Genomic DNA, 18,606 nt, shown 5'->3' with positions numbered 1-18,606 from the left:
CACACACACACACACACACGCACACAAACACAAGCATCCTTATGGGAAAGTTGTAGGTCTTCTACACTCCATTAAGAGAAAATCCACAATCCCAAAGCAGCACTACAAATGGAAGAAAGAGCTAGATGAAATCAGTGAAGAAGGGTCATGAGAGAGGAGAGGCCTGACCTCCTTTTTCCAGCCATGGAAAATGGCCGGTAAGACTCTCTCCCCACACCCCCTTCTTCTTTTTCTTCTTTCCTCCTCCCCCTTTCAACCCATTCCATCTATCCTCTTGAAGGACCAGGAAGGAACCAACGGAGAGGCACTGGGTTGAACTGGAGGAGATAATACTTGTTATACTGGAGAACCTGCCCTTGAGGCTAAGGTGCATGACCTTCCAGAGAAGAACTGGCTAACCCACGGCTGTAGCATGACATTTGCTTCCCAAGCACTAGGCAAAACAGCAAAATCAAAGAAACTTTTTTCAAGCTGTCACTCACTGTCAACATCTCTGCCTCAGGCATTCAACTCCTCCCGGCGTCCCTCTATTGTCATAAATGCCATAGTGGCCGTCTACCTTACGTCTGACTAGAGCAGTCAAGTGAATAAATCAACAAATTAACAAGTATTAAAGGACGAATATACTCTTTGCAAATATCTTACTCTCCACCAACCAAAATGCCCCCTTCCTCATGCCTTTACTATTGATGTCATTTCAAAAAACCTTATGTAGATCTTTGCAGGTTGATAAAACCCAAACCTGCTGGGGTCCATCACACAAGGAGTCTACGAAGTTTAACAGCATGCAGCCATAACCCCACCTCCGTTCTGCAAGTGGCATTCGGTCCTCCCATACTAAGGGAGACGGCTGAAACAAGTAACGCGCTGAACCAGGAACCACAAGCACAGAGACCATCTTTTTCCAGGAACCGGAAACAACTTCTCGCTTTGTTCACACTCTCTCGCGAGGGAGGTGTTCTTTTTAAAGACCAGTGATGATCTTCCCCAGAAGGGTGAATCCATCCCTCTTAACATGTGCTAACTCCTCCCATAAAAACAAAATGCCTCACAGAGAGTTCTAGAACAACGGAAGCATCTCTTAAAGAAAGGGGATCTAGAGAAACAAGGTCTTCCAGAAAGGAAGTAGCGTGCTGAACACTAGGTTAGGTGACAGGGCTCGGCCACCTCGGGGGCTCGCCAGGCCTGAGGAAGCCGCCCGCGGTGTCCACGGGGCCCGGGACACTTACCTTACCGCACTGCTTACACCTCCCCTCCTGCCGCCGCCGATGCACCCAGTGGTGACGTACAAAATTCTGGAGGAAAACAGAATTACAATGACTAAAACATCGATATTGGCTTTTTAATATTGCAAGAGCATAAACTTCCTAACTCATCACCTAAGCCCACAAAAACAGATGTGTATTTGTGGATCGGTTTACTATTGATTTCCAGATCTGTCCCATGGGTAGATACCATTCATCATGTCCTCCCTCCGTGTTCATTCTTCCCAGTGGCAAGCGGCCATACTGGATCGCTGTCACCTGACTTTCTTACAAGCAAAACACTGTGCAGATTTGCGAACGTGCTACAGGACCCTGGGCTGGGAGGAAACAGAGGCAGGCGAGAGAAGTAGCCAAAGAGAAGTGAGCAGGAGGAGGAGAGAAGCTGCAACAACAATATCCAACTCAATGTGACAAATATTTGTTTAATGCTTTCTATATGGCAGGCGGAAACCCTGGTGGCATAGCGGTTAAGAGCTACGGCTGCTAATCAAAAGGTTGGTGGTTCAAATCCGCCAGGTGCTCCTTGGAAACTCTGTGGGGCAGTTCTACTCTGTCCTATAGGGTCGCTATGAGTCGGAATCTACTTGATGGCAACGGGTTTGGTTTTTTTTTTTTTTTGGATATGGCAGTCAGGCACCACAATAAACATGCTACTTAGAAAGAATTGGAGGAATTACATTCTTGGAAAGAAATTGATCCCCTGAGTCTGGGCAGAGAAAGTGAGGGGTTTTCACTTAATAAAGTGAAGGTAGAGGAAAGCTGAAGAAAAGAGCCATCAGACAAGAGGTGTGGGTATATCACTGCGGTCCTGCAATGACGCTGTGTAAACCGTCCTTGGACACCCTGGACTAGATCAGCTTCAAGGACTATCCTTGTCATGGGGCTGCATGAAACAGAGATTTCTTTTCCATCAAAACAGACAATTATTCCTGGGGCAGAATCAAACAGCTCCCATCACCACTAGCTCCTAGGATACCTTCAAGAGAGAAAGTTGTTGTTATGGGTTGATGTGTGTCCCCTGAAAAGATAGATTCAAGTCCTAACTCCTGCCCATCCCTACACCTATAAATGTGACTTCTTTTGGCAATAGGGTCTTTGAAGATGTTACGAGTTCACATGAGGTCATACTGGAGTAAGGTAGGTCCTGATCCAATATGAATGCTATCCTTATAAGAAGAGAAGAGACACAAGGACAGACAGACACAGAGGGAAGACGGAGGCAGAGACTGGAGAGATGCTGCCACGAGCCAAGGAATACCTGGGGCCATCAGGAGCTGGAAGAGGCAAGGAAGGATCTTCCCCTAGAGCCTTCAGAAAGAGCATGGTCCTGCAGACACCCTGAATTCAGACTACTAGCCTCCAGAACTGTGAGACAACACATTTCTGTTGTTTTAAGCCACCCAGTTTTGGGTGCATTGTTACGGCAGCCTTAAAGACTAATATAGTTGTCATGGGTTGAATTATGTCCCCCCAAAATATCTGTCAACTTGGCTAGGCCATGATTCCCAGTATTGTGTGACTGTCCACCACTCTGTCATCTAATATGAATTTCCTATGTGTTGTAAATCCTATCTCTATGATGTTAATGAGGTGCGATTAATGGCAGTTATGTTAATGAGGCAGGACTCAACCTACAAGATTAGGTTGCATCTTAAACTAATCTCTTTTGAGCTATAAAAGAGAGAAGCAAGCAGAGAGACATGGGGACCTCATACCACCAAGAAAGTAGAGTCAGGAGTACACATCCTTCGGACTCAAGGTCCCTGCACTGAGAAGCTTCTAGACCAGGGAAGATTGTTGACAAGGACCTTCCTCCAGAGCCGACAGAGAGAGAAAGCCTTCCCCTGAAGCTGTCACCCTGAATTCAGACTTCTAGCCTCCCATACTGTGAGAGAATAAATTCGTCTTTGTTAAAGCCATCCACTTGTGGTATTTCTGTTATAGCAGCACTAGATAACCAAGACAACAATGTGGTCAGGTAAAAGTCTATAACTTACATATACATCATTCCTCTTTGACCAACAGACCTAAAGTACTTCCTACATTTTACCTGAAACTAACACATCTATTGTAGACTCTGCCCCGGTCCGTATTTTGTCTCTAAAAGGCCCTTTAGTTATAGTCAGTCATTCAACAAATATTTATTAAATACCTACCGCATGCTGGGCACTGCTCTAAGTTAGAGACACAGAGAATAGATCAGTGTTGAGGGGAACAAAATGCTATAGTAAGGCATAACAAGCACCAGCGTTGTCATTGTTGTGTGCCCTCGAGTCAATTCTGACTTACAGCAACCCTATAGGACAGAGTAGAACTGCCCCATAGGGTTTCCTAGGCTGTAATCTTTATGGAGCCAGACTGCTAGGTCTTTTCTCCCATAGAGCCCTTGGTGGGTTCCAACTGCTGACCTTTCAGTTAGCGGCTGAGCATTTAACCATTGTGCCACCAAATGCCACCTCTATATCTTTTAATAATGTCAATTCAATTCAAATTAAAACTAAAAAGAGATTCTAGGGGAATAATGATCTTTTAACTATATAAGATACAAAGAAGCAAAATGGTGCCTCTACATTATTAATGTTATTGGTATCACTAAACTGAATACCTGAAAATGTTGACTTGGCAAATGTTGTGTTATACATATTTTTACAACAAGAAAAAAAAAAGTACTTCTAATTAGTGTCATTTTTTTCTTGCTTTTCCCACTGCCAAAGTTTAATAAAGCATAACTAGTGTCATTAAATTGTACATGTGAAGATGGCTGAAATGGCAAATGTGTTGTTACCTGTATTTTTACTACAATAAGTAATTAATTTTTTAAAAAAGAGACACCTGAATAATAAAAAGTTTAATCAAACAAAGACACAATTCCTATACTGTCCAAAGCTAATCATAATAGAGGACATCTATTGAATACTGTATACCACTTTCTAAATGCTTTGTGTGTAATAGGAACCCCGGCGGCACAATGGTTAAGTGCTTGGCTGTTGACTGAAAGGCTGGTGGTTCGAACCCACCAGCTGCTCCTTGGGAGAAAGACCTAACTATCTGCCTCCATAGAGATTACAGCCTAGGAAACCCTATGGGGCAGTTATACTTCATCACATGGGGTCACTATGAGTCAGAATCGACTAGATGGCACCTAACAATAATAACACTTCAATATGGCACGCCAATAAATGATTTCAATGACGGTCAATCATGAAATATTAACTGTACGAAAATGTCAGACATCATAAGGGATACGAAAATGTTTTATATAATTGCTGTTAACTCAGTAGAAGTCAAAGGAAAATATACATTATCATTGATGTTAGGGGAAATTCTCCGCTTATTGAGATTATGACTCATTTGTTGTTATTCTTGTTAGGTGCCGCTGAGTCGACTTTGACTCACAGCTATCCTACCTACAACAGAATGAAACACTGCCCTGTCCTGTGCCATCCTCACAATCGTTGCTACGTTTGAGCTCATTGTTGCAGTCAGTGTGTCGATCCATCTCATCAAGGGTCTTCCTCTTTTTCGCTGACCCTCTACTTTACCAAGCATGATGTCCTTCTCCAGGGACTGCTCCATGCTGATAACATGTTCAAAGTATGCGAGTCTCATCATCCTCACTTACAAGGGGCACTCTGGCTGTACTTCTTCCAAGACAGATTTGTTCATTCTTCTGGCAGTCCATGGTATATTCAATATTGTTAGACAACACCATAATTCAAAGGCATCAATTCTTCTTCAGTCTTCCTTATTCATTGTCCAGCTTTCGTATGCATATCATTTAGCTAGTGACAACTCTAATCATGAAAAGACTACACCAACAGTTTCCACAAATCAACACTTATTTAGAAATTAAAAGGCTGATTTGATGAATTATTTGTGCTGCAACTTACATAATTTGGCAATCACATTGATAATACTGTGTAATTTATTTAGGGAATGAAAGAGAATATGTTTTTAAATTGTTTACTTAAAGATTAATACATACGACTCTGCTGGTTGTTAGGTGCCATCAAGTCTATTTCAACTCATAGCAAACCCATGTGATGGGGCAGAACTGCCCCAGAGGGTTTCCGAGGCTGCTAGGCTGTAATCTTTAAGGGAGCAGATTGCCAGGTCTTTCTCCCGCAGAGCTGCTGTGTGGGTTTGAACTGCCAATCTTTAGGTTAGCAGCCAAGCCCCCAGTGAGGGGTCCATACATATGACTCTACCAGTTGTTAAATATTTTTAAAATCACTCTTTCTTAAGAAACAGACAGGAAGCTGAGGAAACGAAGGCACAGGTAGACAACGTAACTTAAACGAAAGCACTGCTATAGAAGAAACTGAGCAACCATCTCCCACCGACAACTCTGTGATTCATGATGTCAAACAGCCTTCTCTTCGAAGTTCTTCTTGGGCTTAATGGAAATTTCTTCTCCTGCTGTATAAATATAGTTCGAACAAAGTAAACACCCATAAATGTGTGTTGAACTGAATGGAATTCTCAACCTAATTTCTTTGAAAACTAAATCACAGTTACCATTTTTTGGATCATCAAATGCCTTTATTAAAAAAATATATATATATATATATATGTATTACTATAGAATCCTTCTGTTTTCTAATCCTTATTTTCCAAGCACTTTACTTTTACATGCTATTTTCTTTTGACCATTATTCATATCTGCCAAGTTGAACTCAAATTAGACTCGGGATCCTTATACTGCCAATCTGAGTGTTGATGCACAGCTGCTAAGATAGCAAAGCAAGGTTTCTAACACCATAACGTTTCAGAGTTCGTCAACACTCTCTGAGTTATCCACATACCGTCAAGCACTGGAGAAGAGAAAGGCTATTACTTCTGGGTGTTAAAATATTAGTGACGGGTCACTTCAGGGTTTATGTTCAGTATTGGTAGCTGAAGTGTACAACACAATTGCCCAATTATTTTCAAACAACCAATCCAATTCATAATATTATTCATAGAGAGTTTGAAAAGATCTTAGAAATTATTACTCAATCCATACAGCTTATTACTATGAAAACCGAGGTCCAGAACGATTCAATTTACAGGAGCTCATCAAATATTCATTTAAAAACTTCCGCGGGTCAGGCACGCGGTTACAGTGATGAACAATCCTTGCTCTAGATCCCTGTTATAGAGAAGCTCTCACCGCCTAGTGGAAAAGAAGCGGAAGCGTGACTGGAACCCAGGTCAAAGTAATTCTGAAGTGCTTGGTCTCTCATTTACATTAAGTAAACTACTTAACGTCTCTTAATTAAGACTCTCAAATGAGTTACAATCTGTCTTAAGTTTCATCTCCAAAATGTCTTCTCAGATCAAGAATTCTTCAACATTTTGGGAAAACGGATCCCTTTGAAAACTCATTCAGTCAATAGATGTTCACTGATTACCTACTGTGTGACCTGGCACAATGAGTTTGGAACAAATTGGCTGAATGACCTCCTAAAGCTTACACTAGAGGAGATAGACAACAAACAACAATCGAGTCATATGCACAAACAATTATGAAATACAAAGTCCTCTGGAGGGGCAGAACAAAGTGCTTTGATAAAGAACAACGTGCCACCTACCTACTTAAGGTGGTCATCCAGTTCGACCTCTGAGGGTGGGATATTTAAGCCAAGGTCTAACTATAAGGAAAAGCCAGCCATGTAACAAGATTTCCAGCACAGCAACCACATGCACGACTATCCAAAGATGAGGACTATCTTAGTGTGCCTTCAGGAACTGAAAGAAAGACCAGGCGGCAGCTGGAGAGGGCTGGAGAGGTAAGCAGGGTCCAGACAAGCAAGACTTTTCATGCCAAGGCAAGGGGTTTGGATTCGCTCTAAGTGCTATGGAAGCCACTGAAGACTTTTCAGTTGGATATTGACCTACTCTAATTTTCATTAAAAAAAAAAAAAAATCACTCTCTTGAACCATGGGTGGATTGAAGTGGGGAAAATTGAGGAAGCATGGAGAAGCTATTGCAGTCATCAAGGGTGCCTTAGACTAAGGCGTTGACAATGGAAATGGAGAAATATGGATAGATTTGAAATGCGTTTTATAAATAAAATGGACAGGACTTGCTAATGAATTAGATGTGCAGAGTGAGAGAAAAGAATCTATATGACCCGCCCCCAGTTTTCTCAATAGAGGAGCTAGATCAATAACCATCTCATTTTCTGAGATGCAAAAGTCTTGAGAAGATAGTTACTATGGGGATGGAAGTAAGAGTTTAGTGTTTGGCACGCCGTATTTCAGATGACTGTGATAGTTCTGATGGGCAGGTCAAATGGAACCTCAAGAAGCAGTCTGGACTGGGAATGTAAAGTTAGGAGCTGGCAGCTCAGATGCAGGACTGAAACCCAGGAGACTGGATGAGATCTTCCAACAAAGGGTGTGCAGAGAGGAGAGAACCTGGAGAGGACAAGCCCCAGGACTGTGCGAGGCTGTGGGGGTGAGCACTGGGAGAGAGTGGGAGGAGTCTCCGGTGCGGGAGGAGGGCGGTTAGGGAGAACGATGTCAGAAGCACAGAGAGCTGAGCGTCAAAGAAGGGCGGAATACTCAACATTTCGAACGTAGAGAGAATGAATTAGAAGAGATCAGAAAAATATCTAATGGGTTTGGCATCAAGGAGATAATGGGTGTTATTAAAAAGAGCAATTTCCGTGAAAGGGTAGAGTAGACACCAGGTCAGAACAGGTTAAAATGGCGAGGAGGTGACATTGCAAAAACAATTTAGACGGGCAGTTTGGCAGTGAATACAAAGCTGAGAGTTATGATCAGCAGTTAAAGGCACAGTTTGAAAGTCAAGGATTGTTTTGTTTGTTTTGAAGATGGAGGTATTGGATTGTCTGTGCTGATGGAAATAATCGAGAAAAAGGAAGAGACTGAAAAATGTAGGAAAGAAATGGAATACCAGGTCCTTGATAAGATTTTATTCACGCGTTAACAAGAAACTGATGTGGACTGGCGGGAAAGAAGGCAAATGAGGGCGTCCGAAACGCGTGCAGAGGGACTGGCTTCCAGAGGAGACAGGACGCAACACATGAAAACCGAGAAACCTCAACCAGAAAACACAATTATGCAAAACAAACAAGTACACACACACACACACACACACACACACACACACACAGTTGATCTTCGTCATTTGTGGATTCCACATTTGTGAATTCGCCTACTTGCTAAAATGTATTTGTCACCCCCAAATGCACCCTTCGCGGCCACCCGCAGACACGCGGAGCGGTGGACACCAGGTATGCACCCTTCGCGGCCACCCGCAGACATGCGGAGCGGTGGTAACCGGGTATGCACCCTTCGCGGCCACCCGCAGACACACGGAGCGGTGGAAACTGGGTGGCGTGATGTGCGGTTCCCAGCTGAGGGTGAGCAAGGCCACTCTCATGCAGTCGACAAGCGTCCTTCATGCAGTCTATCGAGCGCCAGGTTTTTCTCACTTTTGTGCTTTCTGTTGTGACTTCATTATTTAAAATGGCTCCCAAGCATAGTGCTAAAGTGCTGTCTAGTGTTCCTAGGCACAAGATGGCTGTGATGTGCTTTACTAAAAAAACAGGTATATTAGATAAGCTTTGTTCAGGCATGAGTTATAGTATTGGCCATGAGCTCAATGCTAGTGAATTGACAATATACATTAAATAAGGTGTCTTTAAACAGAAACTCATATAAAACAAGGTTGTGTTTGATCGATTGATAAAAATGTGACCAGAGGCTTGAGGAGTCTAACCCTGTATTTCCCTAAAAGCAACGGTTCTATAGCTCTATATGTACATCTATATCCATATCTACATCTATATCTACATCTATATCTATATCCATATCCACATCCACACCTAAATCTGTATCTTATCCACACACGCACAGAGTGCTCAGCCCCTGACCTTACAGTCCAGTAGACAGAAACAGATAAATAGGAAACTGGAATGCAGGGCAGGTGCTGTGATGTCAGTGTAGGTAGAGGTGATAATGTGAACACAGCTGCACGTAGACACACGTGTTAACTTTTATTTGGAGAAGACAAAGCAGGCAGAGGCTCCCAGCCTTCCTGTTACCCCGGGGGCCCTAACTCCAGGCCCAAAACTGCGCTCCCACATCAGCGTAATGAGAGCCTGCATTCACGGAGCCCACCCTCCTCCAAATGTGGTTACGTACCAGCTACACACCTCCGCCCAAACATCACCATCTTATATGAGCTCTCCCTAAGAGAACGTGCGGCAAATATAATTTTTTGCTAAGTATACTTTCTCCATTTCATTTACATTCCCAGTAAGATGATAGCTCAGCTCTGTTTAAATCTATAAGCAGAAATCTTCCCAGCTGACCCTGCTCCTCAAACCAGCTCCAGGTCAAACAAATAAAAGAGAAAGAGGAAGGACTCAGAGCAGGCTTCCTGGAAGAAGTGGAAACTAAAATGAGACCTAAAGGAATTACCCAGATGAAAGGGGGGTCAGGGACCTGACTATCATACGATTTATGATTTAACAGATGAAAACGCTGAGATGGGGAAAGGTGGGGTAGAAGCTCACTCCACCAGTCATGTCACACCAGGATTTGAGACCAGACGGTCTGGCCCCAGGGCTCACACTAACAACCAGAACCTGTGCTGCCCCTGAAGAGCTTCTACCTGCTTCAAATTTAAAATGGAATTCACACTGACCAAAAGAAAATAAAATGGTTATTTCTTCCTTACCCCTTCAATTCGACCACCACTCCCATCATCCCCTCCGCCTACCACTAACATCATAGCAACTGCCCTGCATTACAATTTCCTATTTCCCTGTCTGTCTCTCTACTGGACTGTAAGGTCAGGGGCTGAGCACTCCGTGTGTATGTGTGTGTGTGTGTGTGTGTGTGTGTGTGTGTGTGTGTGTGTGTGTGTGTGTCTTTTCACCCCACCCCCCTACTCTCTGGGTCACTCAACAAGACTTGGGTCCCCAATCCATTTCATGAGAAGAACAAAGTGCAGATATGCCTCTACAGTATGGAACACATCGGGAGTCTTGGAGATCTGATTGAAGCATTAACAAGAAACTGATGTGGAATGGCAGGAGGTAGAATTTATATTTTAACCTCTGATGACCCACCAAACCCATTGCCATTGAGTCGATTCTGACTCATCGTGACCCTATAGGACAGGGTAGAACTGCCGCATAGGGTTTCCAAGGCTGTAATCTTTACAGAAACAGACTGCCACATCTTTCTCCCTCAGAGCTCTGGTGGGTTTGAACCGCCAACCTTCTGGTTAGCAGCTGGGGGCTTTACCACTGCGCCACCAGGCTCCTTAATCTCTGGTGAATAGCTATGAATCCAGTGAGTCAATGGGATATAAGAAGTAGTGTTTGAAATAGAGCTCTGAATTACTCACTTCTCTTGGGGATCTTGAGGCCCCTTCTCGAAACGTTGGTTTACATCTGAAGTTAATCTGTCATTTAAAAAAGAAACGCATATTACTTTAGAGATAAGCACACAACTGGATTTAATTACCTGAAAAAGAAACAGTGACAGATACTGCAACTACAATGCAAAACCCACAAGAGCAACGAGCAAAGTTTCACCCTCTTCTTGGTCTCTGGAAATCACTGCATTAGATCAGCTACAGAGATCCCAGTATGTCCAGGCCAGATCGCCGCATTCTCGCCTATGAAATCAAAGGATCTTTAAACGATAATGCTCCTACACTACTCATTTGAGCAACTAGGATAAGAAAGAGGCAGAGGAACAGTATATGGCAGCTGAAGCCGTCTGGAGGGCTGTTTCAGATATTAAAAGTAGAAAAATATAAACTTGAGAAATTTTTTAACATCATGGTGATTCTTTGCCCCCCTCCTCCTCCAACAAAACACTCTTTATAAAAGCATTCATCACTGCCTTTCTCTCAGATGGGGATGCTTCCTGCTACACTTAAATCTTTTTTGCCTACTTGCTAATACAGAAGCCCTGGTGGCTCAGAGATTAACAGCACAGCTGCTAACCAAAAGGTTGGCAGTTCGAATCCACCAGTGGCTTCTTGGAAACCCTATGGGGCAGCTCTACTCTGTCCTATAGGGTTGCTATGAGTGGGAATTGACTCAAGGGCAAGGGGTCTGGTTTGGTTTCAATAATATAACGAAAAGAATGTAGGAATGAAAGTGGAAATGAGCAGGGTTGAGACAGCAGAGAAAATATTAAGACACAATGTTAGTAGCCATAGCTACAAAATATCAGTTGACACTGATGGTAATGTGGCGTGAAAGGAACTGAGTTACACAAGGCAGTTCAAGCACATGGTTAGGGCATAAAGGAGGAGGAGGTGTGAAGTGTGGAAGGAAGAGCACAAGGTGGGTGGGGAGTTTAAGCAGAAAACCGACTATTGGAGCCTTTCTCTTCCCCCAAATGACAGAGAAATGGGCTGTAGGGAATCTACTTCCTCTGGAGGAGAGACATCACAGTTGTCACCTCCAGCCCCACCCCCACATGAAAGCCACACAAGGAAGACACTGCCGGTGAGGGGCCTGAGAGCTGGCTCTGGCTGGGCTCTCGCCCACGCAGCCACTTCCAGAAGAGGGCAACGCGCAAACGTTTTAAAAACAAAGATTCTAAAGAGGTTTAAAAAAAGAAAGTTGCCATTGAGCCGACTCCGAGTTTTCAATGACTGGTTTTTCAGAAGTAGATCGCCAGGCCTTTCTTCTGTGGAACCTCCGGGTGGACTTGAACTGCCAACCTTTCAGTTAGCAGACAAACGCATTCATCATTTGCACCAACCAGAGACCTTTTTAAAGAGGTTAGGAATTTTCTTTTTCTTAAAGGGCACATCTTGTGGGAAGTCCCATAGGGGAACAACGACACACGTGCAGAAGACACAGAAAGGAAATCAGTGCACAACATGTTTGTCCTCTAATCTTATTACTCCTTATCCCAAAAGTCACCATCAGATGACATCAAATTTCACTTCACCAAATAGGAGAGAATGAACCTCAAACATTGTCTGTTATTAATCTCGTGAGAACGCTGGGCTTCCAGTTTGTTAAAAGGGCATTTGCTTTCTGAAAGCTGGCAGTGAGCACTGCCGAGCCTCCCAGGTCCTGGTCTGAGGAAGTCCAAACACTTACAGTGTAGCAACCACAGCAGCAGGTGGCGCTTTCTCACCTTTTCCAGCTGTTCGATGCAGGCGGTGTGGACAACGATCTTGCAGACGGCACACTTCCTCCTGAGAGCCGATTTCTACAACATCCAATTCAAAATACAAGAGAGGAATGTTAAGTCTGTGCTGAAGGGCCCGTGGTGTTAACGAGAGAATATGTAAATCAAACAGCATATGCAATCATTTACATTCATCAGCAAATCTAAAACTTCATCTTCAATATCCAATAAAGTGACAAACATCATCAACTGTCCTTTGACCCACAAGTAACTCCATAACCCCATTACTTGGGGCCACCTAGATCATCGCTTCAAAGTAGAACGATAATAATAATGTCGTTATTGTGTGACATCGAGTCGATTCCAACGCATAGCGACCCCACGTGACAGGGTGGAACTATCCCATGCGATTCTCTAGACTGTAATCTTCATGGAAGCACATCACAGGGTCTTTCTCCCATGGAGCCAATAGGTGGGTTTGAACCGCCAACCTTTAGGGTAGCAGCCAAGCTCTTAACCACTGTGCCGCCAGGGCCCCAATACTAATAGCTGCTATATATCAAGTATACAGTACGAACACTTCTGTTCATATAATAAGTTTTATTATTTCTAAGTTTCATAGCCTAACGATCATAGGTGTTATGAGCCTCCATTTTACAGGTGAGAAAACTGAGGCTCAGAGTGGTTCATTAATTCGCCCCAGATCACCCAGATAGTGAAGGGGCAGCAGGGCCAACACCCAAACTGGGGTGTAAATTCAGAGACAGCATTCTTTCCCAACTGCCTAAGTTGGAGTCTTCATCGCCAGGGGCCAGTCAGATTGGGCTTCCAGCCCAGCGCAAACCTACACTACAGCACTCAGGTTTCTGCCCAAATCTTCTGGAAAGCGGGAAGCCCAAGCTAAAGTTCACACCCACGAAATAATCCCACTCAGCAAAAAGGGAAATTCCTACTTGCTGATTTGAGAAGAAGATTAGGGAGGGGATGGACGCGTGCTCAGTAAGAAAACCTTTCAGTGAGCACATTACCGGGCCACCCGCTCTACAACGAAAATCGCGGAAGTTCCGAGAAAAGTCTGAAATCCTTCCGGTGGCAGGTATTAAACAGTAGGCACTGTCATGAGGCTGAGACACCATAAACAATAACAATGGCGGCAGCAGCCGCTAACGTGAATATGGTACTTACCAAGGGCCCGAGACTCTGACCAGCATTTACAAAGAGTGACTTATTTACTCCTCACGACCCTCAATTTACAGATGAGGAAACTGAGGCAGGGTAAGTGACATGCTCGAAGTCATACAATAATCAGTGCACAACAGAGCCAGCTCGTGTGGCTCCAGAGCTCAGGGTCGTGAGCATTACACAATTTGGCTTTCAAATATTCAGCCAACTGACAGTCAGTACCAGTTTAAATTCACAGTAGAAATACTCTTTAAGGTTTATCTTTTGTCCAGGAATGAAAAGCAAGCTGCAAGGAGAACACTACATGAAGGGTGGAACCTAAGCAGCGTGTGCTCAGGACCTCCCTGTACGGCACAGACTGGATGGAAGGTGTGCATGAGTGATCTGGAGGCTTGAGCACTGAAAGGAACTTATGTAGCTGAGCCAACAGGTCAGATGGTCTCTCAGAGCACCCAAGTGTGAAAGGGCGTGAATCCTGTTTTTGAGAAAGACACTAGCTTAGAGTGCTGGTAACCCTTCCCTTCTAATGAGTGGTTTTCCTCTGCTGGGGAATAACTTTTGAGCCAACTGTGGCAGGTAGATAGGAAGGAATAAGGTATTGCTGCTCCCAATGCAGAGCCCTGCTGGCGCAGTGGTTAAGAGCTTGGCTGCTAACCGAACGGTTGGCAGTTAATCCACCAGCTGCCCCTTGGAAGCCCTATGGGGCAGTTCTACTCTGTCCTATAAGGTTGTTGACTCAATGGCAACGGGTTTTGGTTGGCTCCCAGTGGAGACGGGAAGAACTGCAACCAACCACCCAACTTGGAAGGGACAGTATCCTGAAGGCGCCTGCTTCCATGATGGCACCGCTCCTTCAGCATGGTGTCACCACCACCACCGGGCACCTACCACCACAGAACTGCAGCAACAGAACCTGTAGAAGACCCCTGCCTGGCACTCTGTTAGCCGCTTGAGGAGGTGCCGTTACTCTTCTTTCCTCTTCCTGAGGAAAGTGCAGGGTCTGGAACATTAAATAACTTTGACGATCAACTGATTCTGCAGCTAACAAAGGGTAAGCGTCACCCAGCACCTAGATACACCACTGAGAAGGATCTCTCTCTATGGCTGAAAAGTAAAAAGGAGGAGGAAGAGGAGGAAACGAAGGAGAGGCGGCAGTTGTAGCAGTAGGGCAATCGAAGCAACAGTAATAAAACCCTGGTTTTCAACTGGACCAACAAGCAGCACCATGATAGAGGAGAAAAGACTGCCGTGGCCGAGGATTTCATTTTACTTGTATTCACAATCAACGCTCATGACAGGAGCAGTCAAGAAATCAAACGACATATTGCATTGGGCACATCTGCTGCAAAAGACCTTTTCAAAGTGTTAAAAAAAACAAAGATGTCACTTTGCAGACTAAGGTGCACCTGATCCAAGCCACGGTATTTTCAATTGCCTCATATGCATGCGAAAGCTGGACAATGAATGAGGAATATCAAAGAAGAACTGATGCACTTGAATGACGGTGTTGGCAAAGAATATTCAAATACCATGGGCCGCCAGAAGAATGAAAAAGTCCGTCCTGAAGGAAGTACAGCCAGAGTGTCAAGGATGGCGAGACTTTGTCTCACATACTTTGGACATGTTATCAGGAGGGACCAGTCCCTGGAGAAGGACATCATACTTAGTAAGATAGAGAGTCAGCGAAAAAGAGGAAGAACCTCAACAAGATGGACTGACACAGTGGCTCCAACAATGGGTTCAAACATAGCAACAATTGTGAGGATGGTGCAGGACTGGGCAGTGTTTTGTTCTGTTGTACATAGGATCACTATGAGTCAGAACTGACTCAACAGCTCCTAACAACAACAACAACAGCTTGCAGATGTTCATGAACAGAGTCCCCATAAGCAAATTCTTGTTGTTCTCCGGGTCCCCCTGGAAGTCCCGGTTTCCATCATTGCTTTAGCACCACCCGCAGGGACTGCACCGAGTTATGTTGCTCTTCAGGGTTGTAGGGACGGTGAAGAAACTGGAGTTGATTGGGGTCTACTTTTCATTATCCACAACTCCCCTAGTAGATCACACTGCAGACAAGCAACGTACATTTCAGGTGACCCCTAAGGGCTATGATTTAAGGATGTCTAGAAGGCCTACTTCCTCTACAGTTCCCCCTGCCCTGGCCTCACTCGGTGCCTGGCCATGTGCTCTGCGTTACGCTCCGCAGAGCTCCAAGGACTCTGTAACTCTCCCAGAAGTCACCAAGGATGGCAGGAAGGAGAGCACCCCGTGGGCTCAGGAACCCACGTGCACTTACTGAACCAGAGCAGCTCTTCCCTTCTTCCATTTATGTTTCGTGATTCTGAGTCAATATTTCTTTTGAACAAGGCTTCTGGGTTAGATGCGTTTGAAAACCCCTGAGTTAAGCTATGTCATCTCTCAGCTTCCTGGGACAACACATAATAGACAAGCTGCATTATCCGTATGGAATAATCCCAGCACAGGGTTCTCCAGACGATAATACACAAAGTGCCTTAAACGATGTCAGTTTTATTTAAGCAATATGGATTAAGCTAGATAGCGATCCACAGCTGCTGTTGAGCTGACTGACTCGTGGTGACTTGTGTAGAGCAGAATGAAACACTGTCTCGTCCTGCTCATCGTAGCGGGCTCGAGTTCACTGTAGCGGCTGTCGTGTCAATGCATCTCACCCAGGTTCTCCCTTGCCCTCCCTGACCCTTTACTTCACCAAACATGACATCCTCCTCCAGTGACTGACCCCTCCTGATGAAGTGCCCAAAGCTGAAGAGTCACAAATGTTCTGTTGTGATCCTAAGGTTTTCATTGGCTAATTTTTGGAAGTAGATCACCAGGCCTTTCTTCTTAGTCTGTCTTAGTCTGGAAGCTCTGCTGAAACCTGTTCACCATGGGTAACTCTGCTAGTATGTGAAATGCCAGGGGCGTAGCTTCCAGCGTCATAGCAACACATTAAGCCAGTTCAGTCTGACAGTCTGGCAGATGGGTGGATTACGAAAAACCCTCAAAAAATATATTATATAGTTCTGTGCCTTTGCAGGCAGACTATATAGACCACGGTCTTAGTTTTCATCATACACATTGCCACACGATGCATTGTACTAGAAAGAACTCAGTCATTTCTGTTTCCATCTTTCGGCCAGACTGGACGTCCTCCAGTGCCACTGGGCTTTCTTTGGTTGCCCTCGGTTTCCTGAATGACAGATTCTGGATTGTTGACAGTCTGAGAAATTAGATATTCAAGGCTTACGATCAGATGCAAAATTAAGTGAATAAATTCTGAGTAAAGCCCTAAGGTCTTTAGTAGTAAAATACAAGGATTTTACTTCCTCAATTAATGAAAACAGTTTCCATGAATCGGAAGTCTTCACTGTTGAAATCTTGGTTCATGACTATGTTTCCATTGGTTAAAGTCATTTGGAGGGACCAGTCACTGGAGAAGGACATCATGCTTAGTAAAGTGGAGGGTCAGTGCAAAAGAGGAAGACCCTCAACGAGATGGAGTAACACAGTGGCTGCAACAGTGGGCTCAGGCATAGCAGCGATTGTGAGGGTGGCGCAGGACCGGGCAGTGTTTCATTCTGTTGTACATGGGGTCGCTGTGAGTCGGAACTGACTCGACAGCACCTAACAACGACAACAACATCTGGAGTAGCTGGATAATAAACTTCTGGGCAGAAATGGCTCAAAACATATAGAATTTTGTGCTGGGTTATTTTACAATTTTTATTGTAAAGATTTAAGCTAGACACAAAGGCCAAAGGCAGGGATCAGGAAATTCTGAGCACTCTATTCACTTTTCCCCACGAGTCTTATTTAAAGTCAATACTTCCTTCACGATGAAAAGCGCTGATAGATTAAAACAAGAAAAGCCACTAAAAACCATCGGGAGGTCAGTGTTTATACGTCATACAGGAACCTAGTAGTTACAGTAACTGGCATGCAAATAGTCTTAAAAATAAGTATTGCCTGGACTCCAAATAGGCTTAAAAACTAAGATTATCAAAACTTTAGTGACTGGCTCTCATGGATGAATTTAGACGGCATTTAGGTTTGCTGCTTTGAATACCAAGCTGGGCAGCCTCAGCACCCTCGCTAAGGGTTTCCTCGTCTTGTCGGTGTTAGTATTCAAAGGAGACCCGCGCGTCTGTGATCGTACTCGTGTGTACAGCACATCTGCAGAAACAAAGGTGACAGGAACATGGGGCGGGTTGGACCCCCATCAGATCTCGCTGTGATGTACTCGGAACACAACCAACACTGACGTAAAGAATAGCAGCAAAATGGTGCACTGCACCTGGGGGACGGTGGCGTCATCTCCCTAACTCCAGGGGTGTGACTAAGTGTGGCAGGTAGAGCTCCTGCCCTGGGGGGCTAACGAGCGGTTTCTGCTGGCCATCACAGTTCCCATCGCCAGCCGGGAGAGACCATTCAGCAATTTAAAACTAACAGGCATTATTTTCCATAGATAAGCCTGTCTACCTCCTAGATTCATTAGATAAATACGCGCCAGGTTCCCACTCCGTCTCACACCGTCCCATGCTGCAGGCACAGACAGCATTGGAGCAGAGACGCCCCCTCACCACACATGAAGCACGGGGGACCACTGGGGCTGGGGCTGGGGACCGGGAGGGGGGGCACGAGGGCTGGGAGGTGAGCAGTGGTAGGAAGTATACCATTGTCCCTGATAAGGAGCTTAACATCTGGTCCTGTCCCACCCAACACTTCCGTTCACTGTAAGTCCCCGGTCCAAAGGTGTCACCAAGAAAGCTATTCTTTTTCTTCTTTTTAGCAAAAGATGTAATTTCTTTGTGAAGCAACAATGCCTATCAGGTGGTAGTTAACAGGGTTTGGTAGAAAGAAAGAGAAGGGGAGAGGGCGGAAAGGAAGGGAAGGAAAGAAAAAGAAGAGGGGAGGAGAAAGGGAGGGAAAGAGAGAAGCGGGAGGAGAGAGGAGGGGAGGAGGGACTAAAGGAAAATGAACAAGGGAGAGAGGAAGAGGGGAAGGGGGGAGGGAGGGA

The 18,606-nt window shown here is 44.7% G+C and overlaps 1 protein-coding gene across 1 annotated transcript in view; it reads right to left on the bottom strand.

Moving 5' to 3' along the window:
* The window catches only part of DGKI (diacylglycerol kinase iota), a 486,429-nt gene that overhangs the window by 271,408 nt on the left and 196,415 nt on the right, over positions 1-18,606 (bottom strand). The window contains exons 4-6 of the mRNA XM_023736907.1: positions 12,396-12,470; positions 10,636-10,692; positions 1,230-1,295 (exon numbers count right to left, since the gene is read on the bottom strand). The gene's annotated coding sequence lies outside the window, so the exon portion shown is untranslated. The remainder of the gene's footprint in view (positions 1-1,229; positions 1,296-10,635; positions 10,693-12,395; positions 12,471-18,606) is intronic.

Source organism: Trichechus manatus, unplaced genomic scaffold (assembly GCF_000243295.1).
Source record: "Trichechus manatus latirostris isolate Lorelei unplaced genomic scaffold, TriManLat1.0 scaffold00093, whole genome shotgun sequence".
Classification (NCBI taxonomy): domain Eukaryota; kingdom Metazoa; phylum Chordata; class Mammalia; order Sirenia; family Trichechidae; genus Trichechus; species Trichechus manatus.
This window is presented reverse-complemented; position numbering and strand designations above follow the sequence as displayed.